At 37.8% G+C, this 12713-nt stretch overlaps 1 protein-coding gene and 1 non-coding gene across 2 annotated transcripts in view; both read right to left on the minus strand.

Annotated features, from left to right (window-relative positions):
* SYBU (syntabulin) overlaps positions 1–12713 on the minus strand; it is a 113577-nt gene that overhangs the window by 81534 nt on the left and 19330 nt on the right. The window lies entirely within an intron of this gene.
* On the minus strand, positions 3794–3900 carry LOC136137375 (U6 spliceosomal RNA). The gene has a single exon (XR_010656715.1). It is a non-coding gene; the product is annotated as a U6 spliceosomal RNA (small nuclear RNA).

Genomic DNA, 12713 nt, shown 5'->3' on the forward strand with positions numbered 1-12713 from the left:
TAGATAAACACTCCCACATTTTTGAAACCAAATTTCCTTCTGTAACACAGCCCTCCTGTGTTTTCCCACTGACCCAGTATCCTTTTAGGCCATTTCTTAAATGTTGGTGTTCCTCAGCCTAGCCCTGACCTTCTTATGTTTTCATCCTACCTTCCCTCCCTGGGTAATAGCTTTCTTTTCAATTGTTTCAATTACTGTTTATATGCAGATCTTCCATAAATTCTATAAATCTTTATTCCATAACTATCCCGTAATCCAACTGGATATCTCAGGGTCCAAAACTCACTATATTCCAATTGAATTCATCATACTTCCTCTAAAAGCTGATCTTTTTTCCTGTGTTCCTTAAGTTAATAAATGCCATCCTTGTGCGGACTCAGGAAGCTGGGTGACACTGTCAACTCTTCTCTCTCTGTCACCTTTACAGCAAATTGGAACCTAACTCATACCTGTTCTACCTCTTAATTATCTTTAAAATGTGTTCATTTTTCTACCATTTCTTGCTGCCTGGATTTCTAACCCTGCACACAGACTTGTCCCTTTGGTACATTTTTAAACCATAGCCAGAATGATGTCTTTAAAGTGCAAATCTGATCATCCCCTACCCTGGCCCCAGCTGAAACCCTTCTATGCTCACTATCGCCCTCAAGATAAAGTTCATACGCTAACTTATGGCTTACAAGATCTCGCGTGATCTAATCGTTGCATTCTAACTTTGACTTTCACCAATGGTTTTCCTTCTGTTTACAACACTTCCCAATCTCAAACCTCTACCTCCCACCACCACCATCCTGTTCCTATTGCCCTCCAGATGTATTCACTGGAAAATCTGATTTGTTAGAGGCATGCAGTTTACTCCAGCCTTGAGTGTGAAATAGAAGAGAATGATTTCTGGTCTTGAAATGCTTTCTGCTGGAACTATATGGGTGTATAGTATTATGGCAAGATAAAGCCATATTAAAGATATGGTAAACATAGAAGCTGTGTTAGATTTTGGGTTTGTTATATGAATTGAAGAGCAATTCAAAAGAATTTTTTAGTGATCAAGTGAAATAATGAGTTCCAAACTGGTATAATTTGAAAAGCTTCTGCCATAGAAAATACATTTCATCTTATTTATTATAAAATATTAGGCTTAGCTTCATTATTTTAATGAACTCACTTCTCTTAGGTGAGAATTCAAAGAATTCTCTTTGCAAATGTACTCCCATGATTCTTTCTTATAGTTTTTCCTCTTGTTTTCCCCTACCACTTATTTGACTTTTATTATTAAAACAGAAAACAATTCTAGATTAGGATCTATTTTTTTTAAAAGACAGTGGTGTTTGTATTTTTAAATATTCATATGGTTGCACTGCTATATTTTTATTGTTATAATAAACTCAGTAAAATGCAACCTTTTCAAATAAATACAAGATTTTAGCAGATCTATTTTGAAACTCGGCAAGATTTTTAATATAATCGTTACTTGGGAAGAGAATATTAGAAAACTCCACATTACAAACGCTTTTAAAATACACTTGAGAGCTGCCGATTTCCTAATGCTTCAGTTACTAAATATAGAAGTGCGAATTTGTTAAGACCAGTGTGCTTACGTCTCCCATGGTAAACAACTGGGGTTTTTTTTTTGTATATAAATTACTATTTTTTTCCTGCCTGTGCTGATGTCAGTATTTTTCTCCACAGAGTTCTAAATTCAGAAGTATTTCCATAGAAAAGGACTATATTGAAATATTGCAAATGGAGAATAAACATAGACCTAAGAACCTTCTAGCTTTCATTTTTGGCCGTTAATTATGCAATAATGGATATCTGAAAAATATTGTTTTAAAATAAGAAAATTATTCATCACTAGATACAATGGAATCAAAGCAAATAATAATTAGGCAGTTTCTGTAATTTCACCTAAGAATTGCCTTACAGAGTTATACTTTTACGGCTGTAAATCCTATCCTGTGAATTCCACACGTTTTATAAATAAGTGATTTTATTTATTCAACAAATATTCACTGAGCCTTTCTTGGCTATGTACCAAGAACTCCAGTAAATATTAGGAGAAATTTAAATAGTTTGCCTTGGTAGCAGTAATAGGTATGATTTTTAATTTCATTTTGTGCCCTTGCACGGGGTCCTAAGTAGGGTTTAGACTGTTCTATGGCCATGGAGAATAAAGGTAGAACGAAGAACTCCACCCAAATATTTAAGCCATGCTGCATCCTTTTGGGCAACCTTTAAATAACAAAATAAAATATGATCATTTTAACACTTACAGGATAATGACATGATCTGTTTAATATTAATACTTCAATTTCTATTTTTAACCCATATTTTAAGAAAGCAAGAATGAAAATACAGAAAAATAACCATGACAAAAGAATGCTACTTATTAATATATGACATATGCTGTATTTTTTTCTTTATAATTAAGAAATACGGTCAAGTGAAAATCAAGCAAGTCTTTTTTTCCCCCTTGGTTGAATCCCTTGAATTCCTTTTCTACAGAGTGCTGCTATTTCTATAAACATTACAAACTAAATGGACACACAACAACGCTTAATGGTAGGAAATGTACTCACTTCATTTTATTTTGCTCTATTATTACACTTTACTGCAGACTAGTCACTTGTCCATACTTTACAAACATAGGCAGAGATAATGGTGATTTACAGAGGGGGTCTGAGCACAAAATGCTGTTTCTTTTTTATCAGAAGGAAGACGGTTCGCCTTCAAAACTGAGGTTTTCTGATGGTCTTTTGCCAAAGGCTAATTTGTTTGTTCTGGTGAGTTTTAATAAGAAAAGTTTGACAGCACGTCTGCAGTTATATACTCCTGGCATTGGGCCTTCCATAGAAATGTGCATTAGATACTCAAGCCCTGTCTCAAGCATTCTATTCCTGTAACCTTACTTCATCCGTTCCTTTCCACTGTAGCCACTGAAACTGGAAATGACTGCAGAATACAAATCATATGATAAATATTGGGGAATATGTCTTTGTAGTTTTTCAGCACCACTGCCAAACTTCTTGCCTAGGGAGCTGTGGGAGGCTTTTCAACCTGAAACCTGTGAGCAGTCCCATTCTCTGGCCAACTGGGAAGCAGCCACATGATTTTATGGCAGCAGCCCTTTGAAAGGATTAATAAACGTTTCAAGTTCTTTGACTGCATATGCTTTTAAGGCATGCTCATGGCTGGGCCTATACTTATATCCAATCATTTTAAACACTGGGATGCATCTTCTTTATGAATATCCCCAAAATGTGACACACACAGTTTCAAATAACATTGTTATAAATGAGGACTCCTTCCCTGAAATTTTTCATCACAACACTATCCCCCATTTTGTCTGATCCTACTGAAGGATACATCTTGGGGTTTCTTTCTGCATTCACCAGTAAGTCGCTGAGTGGAAGGCAATGCCGTTTGGAGAGTGGGTCTAACATCTCAATGATGAGTGGAGGTGTAGGACAAGTTTTGCTAGTTAACATCTTCAGGTAGCACTGGATTCTCACTTGTAGGCCTGAACTTACGATTTTCTCAGTGACTATGCTTTTAAACAGAGGCTCTCACACAGGGAATCTATGAAGGAGGGCTGTGTCTGCCCTGTTTTTATGCTCTAACCAGTGCATTCCATCTGCTTTCTTCAGTGATGTTAAGCAGTCTTTCAGAAAATCTGCTAAAGTTTGTTTTTTTTTACATCTTTATTGGGGTATAATTGCTTTACAATGGTATATTAGTTTCTGCTTTATAACAAAGTGAGTCAGCTGTACATATGCATATATCCCCATACCGCCTCAAAAATATGGAACGCTTCGTGTATTTGCGTGTCATCCTTGCGCACAGGCCACGCTAATCTTCTCTGTATCGTTCCAATTTTAGTATATGTGCTGCCGAAGCGAGCACTCTGCTAAAGTTTTTAACTCACGAAGACAAATGGGAGCTGTTTGATATGTTATAAAGAGAGGCAAGCGGGACTTCCCTGGTGGCCCAGTGGTTAAGAATCCACCTGCCAATGCAGGGGACACGAGTTCGAGCCCCGGTCTGGGAAGATCCCACATGCCACGGAGCAGCTAAGCCCGTGTGCCACGACTGCTGAGCCTGCACTCTAGAGCCCACGAACCACAACTACTGAAGCTTGCACACCTAGAACCTGTGCTCTGCAACAAGAGAAGCCACCGCATTGAGAAGCCCGCACACCACCACGAAGAGTAGCTCTGGCTCGCAGCAACTGGAGAAAGCCCGCATGCAGCAATGAAGACCCAACACAGCCAAAAATAAATAAATAAATAAATTTTTTTAGAAAAAGAGAGAGGTAAGTGTGGCAAAAAAGGCAACAAAGCCAGTGTTTTACAGGCGTTAGAAGCTCCTAGCTCTCTAAATGGTGACTAAGATGAAGGTATTGAAACTCAGAAGGGCATTTTCTGCTTCAGCAGGTCAGGGACTTCTCCATTTGGAGAGTAGAGTTAATACCCATTAAACCATTATGCTTGTTATTTACATCTCCACTCCAAGTTCTGAGACTGTGTCAAGAATTATATTTTCTTCAAACCTTGTATTCACCTGCTTGGTCTCTTTTAAACTCAATAACTTAACATTTGGCAAAGGAGTCTTACCCACATAGAATGTATACATCATTTCATGCACTTGTGTTTTCAGACCTGTTAATAAGGATGGAAAAGTACTGGGTTTACCAAACAGTGAACATTAGATCATGCTTGACAACTTTCTCAATGATGTGGGTGAGCCTTATGTGTACTTTCAGCAAAGTAGTCTTGCCCAAGTCTACTCCATGATGGACTTCCGTTTGGGCAATGAGAGGAAATCAGCCAAGGGAATTTCCAGTTTGGCCGTTGTGTAGGCAATAACAAACAACTTGACAGTCTGCTGCCTTTTGTTTGTCCCGACACCGATATGACTTCTAGTCATGATTGCCAGTTTGAGGTTCTCCAGTGTAACGGCGTAGAGAATTTAAAAACTGATAGCTCTTTGATGCAGTTCATTGCCTATGTGTTTATTTACATTGTCCTTTTTCAGTGAGGAGCCCACGATGTCAACAAAGGCAGCACTGTTTCACAGTGGCCCATTTTGAATTTGTTCCTTTGTACACAGAGAACAATAAGTTTTACCAACCACAACCCCATCGCCAGATGCATAAGAGCTCTTCACCTCTGCCATTTCTTAACCTCCCCACACGAAGAACCATTCTGCTCTTCCCTTCTACTCCTGTTTTTCACTTAGTAATTATCCTCTCTTCTAAATCTTGTAGATCTTCTGTGCATGAGAAAGGGAACATATATATTTACTATTAATTCGCTTTAGAAACAGAGGTGGGTGTTTTAGTAAAGCTGTTTCTCAAAGTCAGTTTTTTAAAAATTATATTGATAAGAACTAAGTACATTTTTCATGTGAAAATATAAGTGCTACGTGGAAAAGGACAAAAAAATAGTTCTGCTTCTGTATCAGCCTGAAGTGCTACATGGAAAAGGACAAAAAAATAGTTCTGCTTCTGTATCAGCCTGAATGTTTATGAATCAAGCAGCCAATTAGTTAATTAGCCAAATCGTCCTCATGAAATGACTCTAAAATATACCGAATTCTGAACCGTCTTCTGGCAGTATCCATTTGGCTTCATTTATTTAATAAGAAATATAGAGAAAGACATTTTTCCACATTGATTTGAAATTTAAAATAAAACCAGAACCATATTTTTGGTTTCCAGATCCAAACGTAAAAGCCCTTTTTCTTGTTAGGCTAGGAAGGAAGTTGGTCCACAGTTATCTGTAAATTCTTTCATATTTTTCCCCCATTTACAGTTATAATGAATGGGTTCCATCAGCATGATAGTAAGAAGTTACAAGTTATTTTAACAGCTACCTCATTATTTATATCTGTTGGAAAGATGAGTGTAGCACCAACTTTCTGGACTGTGTACTTGGCTCTGTTAGTATCATGTCTTTTCTCAAAAAATCCAATTGGGGTTCCCAGCTGTTGTCTGATATTTTAATATTCACACTCACCATTTTTCAGTGTTAAGGTTTATTTTCTATGGCTCAAATGAGAATCTATTTCCAAGTCTAGAGTGGCCAGTTTGTTTGTTTGTAAGAGTATTATCTGTTCAAACAGAAGAAAACCTTTAATTCAAGGTTAAAGAAAGCAATAAAGTGATTTAACATGAAAATATAGGAATTAATAACAGGAAAATATAGGAATTAATATAGGTTATTAATTAATAACCTAAATAAATATCAATAAGACACATTAATTACCACTATTTTCTACTCACTTGACAAGGATTCATAAATATTTTTGACATTACTATTTGACTCTAGTCTCCAAATTATTTCTCACTAGGCAAATGTTTATTGGGTATATATTCTGACTCAGATACTACTTTTACTTTTGACATATAAAAGGGAGGTCCTCATTCCATAGTGGGTGGAGGTTGGAAAGATATGAACTCCTTTGTTAAGAAATATACAGAAAGGAAATTCTGGAAACATACAGAGAACATAGACCTGTCCACATACAAATCGAAAGTAGCTGACTCTGTAAATGCTATGAAATTCTCCATATCATATCCCAAGAACCATAAGAAAAACAGGAGAAAGTTGATGCTAAAGTAAAAAAAAAAAAAAAAAAAAAAAGGAAACCTAAAATGGTACAACAGGGGTGAGGGTGAGGACATTGCATGAGGAAACTAAATCTAAAAGGGTTCAAATCCAGAAAGGGAACAGCTGAGTGGGTTTTGGACAGAAGTGTGTACACCATCAAGTGTACAGACACAGTGATCTCAGACTTGTCCACTCAGCACATACTGGAATATGAGTATTGAGGTAGCACCTCCTGACTCCTGAGAAAGTCACGACAAAGTCAGGTGTCTTTGAAGGGCAGAGAAGTTCCCTGGTTGGGGTAGAGAACAGTTAAACTGAGTGTGGAAAGGAAATGCTTAAGTGACAATCTGTACATTAAAAAATATTTACAAATATTTATTTGTAAATAAAAATTATTTACAAATATTTATTATTTGCAAATAAAAATATATTTAATATATGGAATGAAACCAGTGCCATAATTTAGCTCCTAAATCAGATGTCTGGTACCACCGATGTAAATGCAGTGAGAATGAGAGATCCATAATGCGGGTTTAGACCGTGGTGCCCTTCTTTCATGCCCAGTGCATTGTAACAGAGTGTGTTTTACATGAGCCTGGATAATATAGAATAGTTTTAACTCAACAGAATGGAGAAATGGCTTTTAAAAGTCCTCTGCCAAAGGACTGCAGCCTGAAGTTCATGCTGGTAGTTCAAGGAGAAGCAACCAGAAAATCATACAGTTGCCTCTTCCTCCAGTATGAACTCTTCATCAGCTACCTTACTAAGTGAAAACAATGGAGAATAAGTTACACACACCAAGGGTATATGCTCAGAAGTTTTGTTATAATAGAGGTGTGTGACAGACCACTGGTCTAGGGTCATATAACATGAAATACCAATATGCCTGCTTAAAAAGTCATTACCTCCAAGAAGTAATACCTATGGAATAATTGCAATCTTTGGTACCTCGGCTGTATGCTCTTCTCCTGAGAACTTTTGATTTCACTGTAATCCTTACTGTAAAATTTAGATCTCCAGTTTGTCCAAGCTGAGGTCTTTCATCTCCAAATCTCACCTGGAGATGTCTACTTGGAAATACTGTTGTCCCAAACCCAAATTAGCTTCTCATCCCAAGTTTACCATCGTCACCCTCATTTCTTTAGGGTGTGAGACAGAAAAAAGCATAGAAGTTAAGAGTATGGTATTTGGATCTAGGCTGCCTAGATTAAAATTTCCGCTCAGCTGTGACTTTTGACAAATTACATTCTTTCAATGAATTTTTGTTTCCTCATTTATAAAATGGGAGAAGCATTAGTACTTACATCAATAACCACATCATGAAACTCTGGAAAATCCACACAAAACACTGTCTGGCACAGAGCAAATGTTCAAAAACATTAGCTATTATTATTTTTTAATCTGTGCTCAAAACCCTGGGGTCATTTTGGACCATCCCACCCACATTTTTAATCTCCTGTTTCCCATCAGTCACCAAGTCCTGTCTGTCCTCCTCTTAAAAGCTGTTCCTGGTCTAATCCCATGGCCATTGCCCTAGAGAGACACTCATCCTTCCAATTTAGGTTAAAGCCAACAGTCTCTGGTGTGGTATTCCTTAGGCAGCCTCTCCCCAACTCTATCTATATATGAATCTAATCTAGATACGACTCTAGAACAGGATTCATTAGCACATTAGCATAGGATTCATCTTGTAGATCCTCTCCTCAAAAGTCTTCTAGGGCCCTCTGGTCTCTATCAGACATTGTGTAAACCATGCCCTTGGCTTTAATAGTCTTCAAAGTTGGCTTTACTTTGCAAACTTCCTTTGTATCCCAGCCTGCTTTCATTTCCCATTTTCTGAAGTATGTGTTTCACAGAATTTAGCACCAATTCTCCATTTGTTGTCTAATTATCTGTTTGTCTTTCCTTCTCAATCCTGAAGGCAAAAGAAGTATGTATTTTACTTTCTTTTTACCCTCCCAAAGTACCTGGCCCCAAACATAGTAAACAGGTTGTAAATACACACTTATTGATCAGTTGATTAAAACACATGCAATATCGGGACTTCCATGGTGGCGGCAGTGGTTAAGATTCCGCCTGCCAATGCAGGGGACACGGGTTTGAGCCCTGGTCCGGGAAGACCCCACATGCCACGGAGCAACTTAAGCCCACGAGCCACAACTACTGAAGCCCGCACGCCTAGAGCCCGTGCTCCAACAAGAGAAGCCACCGCAATGAGAAGCCCGCGCACTGCGACAAAGAGTAGCCCCCGCTCGCTGCAAATAAAGAAAGCCCACGCGCAGCAACGCAGCCAAAAATAAATAAATAAATTACAAAAACAACATATACAATATGCAAAAGTCATGGATGAGATTTATCATGGGTTATTAATGAAAACTTGGATACTGAGATACAATCTTGATTTTTTAGGTGGAAATCAAGAAAACAGCTACTCTCTTCTTCAATATGATATTTAACACCACTGTCTGGGAGTCCACAAATATAAATGAATTATGCCAGGCACTAGAAATACAAACAGGCAGAAAACAGAGTCTTTTCTCAGTCTCCTTCATTCATATTCTATCTGGGGGTGGGAAGGTCAAGTTCATAAATATATATGAATAAAACAAGGACATAAAGGGCAGAGATAGGGACAATAAAAGATAGAATGGGATAGAATAGTCTCTGGATCACACCTAACATGACATTTCTTAGGTATCCTGTTTAACCCTTATGACTGGCTTAAATATTCTAATTTTGATTAGTCAATGCATGTGTGTATAATAGTAACGAATCAATTAGGTTTTTGAATTTGGCCACTGAGTGCATATTTTTGAAAAAAAAATGAGTTGTCATTAACACATGGCAAACTGGTGTCTGATGGAGGTGCTTTTTACATCACAATTAAAATGTTTCTGGTGGTACTTTATCATTCATCTTTGGCTTTCCTTCTCCCTAGTTCATTTTTTACTTAAAGTTCTCTTTTTTACTCTCATTTTCTAATCTTCGATTTGACTCCCAGCTCATACTCTCCTGAGATTTTACCCCTTTTGACCTCAAAGAAATAGCAGAGGTATTTATTGGCTTTGTTTAGTGTTGCCGATACTTTTCCACACTCAGCAGGTTAGAATGTCCTGCACTTCTACCACTAATTAGAGTTTAAATTTGAAAGTATTGTGCAAGTACTGTGCCAAGTAAGAACCATAAGGTTTAGTGCACTGGAATGTCCAATTAGTATCGCTCTTAGCATCAACAGGACTAATTAATACAAATGAGGTATGATCACTTGATATACTAAATCAACAGGTAATTTTACAAAGCACTAACTAAGATTATTTCTGGCTTCGATGAATCACATACAGTATATGTTAGGAAACAACAACTAAATTTTGAAAATTTAAGTAAAGGCATATGATTTATATAATGGCTAGAATCAAGAGGGAAAAAAAGCCCCAATAGAATATGTGCTGATTAGTGTTATATGCATTATTTTTCAAAGTGTGTTACTCAGTAACTCAGTCCTATAAAATGCTTGGTGAAAAAAATATATACTCCATTGTCAAAAAGGACTGGGAAATGCTATCTACCAAGTGGCTCTTTAAAAATTCCCAATACAGATTAAGCTATTAAGGGCCCTGAGAAGTCCTACAATAAACAGACCAATTTGACTCCCTTTAAGTCAGTATTTCCCTAATTCATTTAACCATGGAACTTTTTTTCTTAGAAAACGTAACTCTGGCAGTCCCAGTGTCGAAGAAGCACACTTCGAGAAAGGCCGGTACAGATTAAGTGCTAAAGAGTTCAGAAGTGAAAGAGGCCACTTGCAGTTGGGGAGAACCACTATGAAGAAGGAGCATAGTCTCCGGACTCGCAGGCTCAGCGGCTACGGCTCACGGGCCCAGCCGCTCCGCGGCATGTAGGATCTTCCCAGACCCGGGCACGAACCTGTGTCCCCTGCATCGGCAGGCGGACTCTCAACCACTGTGTCACCAGGGAAGCCCAAGAAGGAATGTTTCTGAGTTAGATCTTGAAGACTGTGGTGAAGATGAGGCAGGGGAGGTATCTCAGACAAAGAGAACATTGTGAGCAGAAAGATATACAGGAAAGAGCCCTGTAGGAAAGGCGTAGGAAGGAAGGTTTGGAAGAACCTGTCTGCGGGAAGCAGAAGGTTCCTATAGGGAAGAAATGGGCGCTAACACTAGGAAAATGATACTACATAGTAGAATGGTTAGCAAACTATGTATTCTTATGCATTTTCCCCTCATATTATCATAATTTCTTACATGCTCATTTGATCATGAAAGTGATTACTTAATTAAAACTTGAATGGTCTAGGCCAGCACTAGACCATGTAATAAAAATAATCAGCTACAAATGTACTTTTAAACCTTCTAGCAGCAACATTTAAAAAATAAAAAGAAACAAATTAACTTAATTTTAAAATATATTTTATTCAACTCAACATATCCAAAATGTTATCATATCAACATGTCGGAATTCCCTGGCAGCCCAGTGGTTAAGACTCTGTGCTTTCACTGCAGAGGGGGCCTGGGTTCAACCCCTGGTGGGGGAACCAAGATCCAGCAAGCCATGTGGCCCAGCCAAAAAAACCCAAAAAACATGTCATCAATATAAAAATTGTTAATGGAATTTTTCTCTTTTGGCCAAGTCTTCAAAATCCAGCTTGTATTTTACAATTATAACAGATTTCAATTCAGCCTAGCGACATTTCAAGGGCTCCATCATAACCACATGGCTAGTTCTACCATATTGGACAGGACAGGTTTATACACTAGCATAAATTAGCTGGATAAAGCAGTCAATTTGGATATCTTTTCAGTAACTTTAATTATGATTGAAAGTTTTAAATTCTTGAAGATTAAATCGGTAAGACATATTTGCTTTACCAGTTTTTGAAATTTATGTTTTATTTTTTGGCTGGATTTGAAATAGGCAAATTAGGTGCAAGTATAGATTAAAAATGAAAATTTCCATTTTCCCTCCAAATCAGCTTATTAATGGAAATAAATTACCTTCTAGCTCTCTTATGGCTCTCTTTCAGCTACTCCTAAGTTAAGAGAAGTCAGTAGATTTGTGAAAGTTAAACACGAAGGCTCTGCTACATATGCCAGTTGATTTGTAGCCACATACATGCTCTGTGAAACTATTTTTCAGAGTTTTAAAAATTTTAAATGATTCCTCCTGCTGGTGCAGTTTCTTTACACTTCATCACATTTCTAAATAAGTGATCATGTAACTGAAGATTTCATGTCCCGAAGGCATTATACCAATACTTCCAAATGTTCCTACTTAAAACACAAAGCAGTTTTTATTCACACTTCCCATTTTTGATTGCACTAAAGCCATTTGGGGCGGGGGGAAGGAAAAGCTTGACACCTGCTCTCCTGTTTTTGTTTTCTACAAATTGTCTTTACTGAGAGGTTGTAAGTTTCCAAAGCACATTTAATACCCATCAGATATTAGCTCGGGGCTTTGGGACAGCCTGGAGGGGTGGGAGGGGGAGAGTGGGAGGGAGGGAGATGCAGGAGTGAAGACACATGGGAGCACATGTATATGTATAGCTGATTCACTTTGTTATAAATCAGAAACTAACACACCATTGTAAAGCAATTATACCCCAATAAAGATGTTAAAAAAAAAAAAAAAAAAAAAAAAAATACCCATCAGAAACTGACTGAATATGGCACATTCTTTAAATGGAAGCCCTGGAAAATCTGCTGTTCTAAAAAGGGAAGATGAACGCCAAGGCAACTGCTGTGCTTCTTAGTAGAGAGCTCTTCTCTAAACCACCAATGTGGACTAGGAATAGAAATAGGAAAATATCCAAGGACACAACATAGTCTTTGAAAGTTCACGGCTTTATTCCAGGGTTTCTGAGCAGCAGTGCTATTAACATACTTGGCTTGATAATTCTCTGTTGTCGGGGTGGTGGAGTGGGGAGTGATGTTCTTTAACTGTGTGACGTTGAGAAGCATCTCCAGCCTCTATTCACTAGATTCCAGTAGCATCACCCACCCCCCCGCCCCCCGTCTGTCCTCAAACAGGTCTTGACAAATCAAAAATGTCTCCAGACATTGCCAAATGTCCCCTGGGGCACACAATTGT

The sequence above is a fragment of the Phocoena phocoena genome, chromosome 17 (assembly GCF_963924675.1).
Source record: "Phocoena phocoena chromosome 17, mPhoPho1.1, whole genome shotgun sequence".
Taxonomy (NCBI): domain Eukaryota; kingdom Metazoa; phylum Chordata; class Mammalia; order Artiodactyla; family Phocoenidae; genus Phocoena; species Phocoena phocoena.